The following is a 319-nucleotide window of genomic DNA, read 5'->3' on the forward strand; positions in this document are numbered from 1 at the left end:
CTTTATTACCTTACTTTTCTTCTCATCTCTTTTCTTCCTTTTTTTCCTTCCCGCTCGTTCTCTCTTACTGTAGTTCTTTTTTTTTCTTTCTTTTTCGTTCCTCTTCCCTATTCCCTTCAAGACATTTTCGCAAGTCTTCTGTTTTTTTCTTCTTCTCGTTCTCTCCCAGTGTGAAGCTTTCTTTCTTTCTTCTTTCTTCTCTTTTCGTCCCTATTGTTCTATCTTTATTTTCTTTTAGTTTTCCTTACTTTTACTTTCTACTTTTTCTACTTACACGTTCTTGCTTACTGTAAACCTTGTCTTCTGCTCCACCTTTTGC

General features: G+C 35.1%; 1 protein-coding gene across 1 annotated transcript in view; it reads right to left on the reverse strand.

Annotated features, from left to right (window-relative positions):
• LOC119588856 (band 4.1-like protein 4) overlaps nt 1–319 on the reverse strand; it is a gene marked incomplete at its 5' end in the record, with an annotated part of 128,141 nt that overhangs the window by 106,205 nt on the left and 21,617 nt on the right.

The sequence above is a fragment of the Penaeus monodon genome, chromosome 24, assembly GCF_015228065.2.
Source record: "Penaeus monodon isolate SGIC_2016 chromosome 24, NSTDA_Pmon_1, whole genome shotgun sequence".
NCBI lineage: Eukaryota > Metazoa > Arthropoda > Malacostraca > Decapoda > Penaeidae > Penaeus > Penaeus monodon.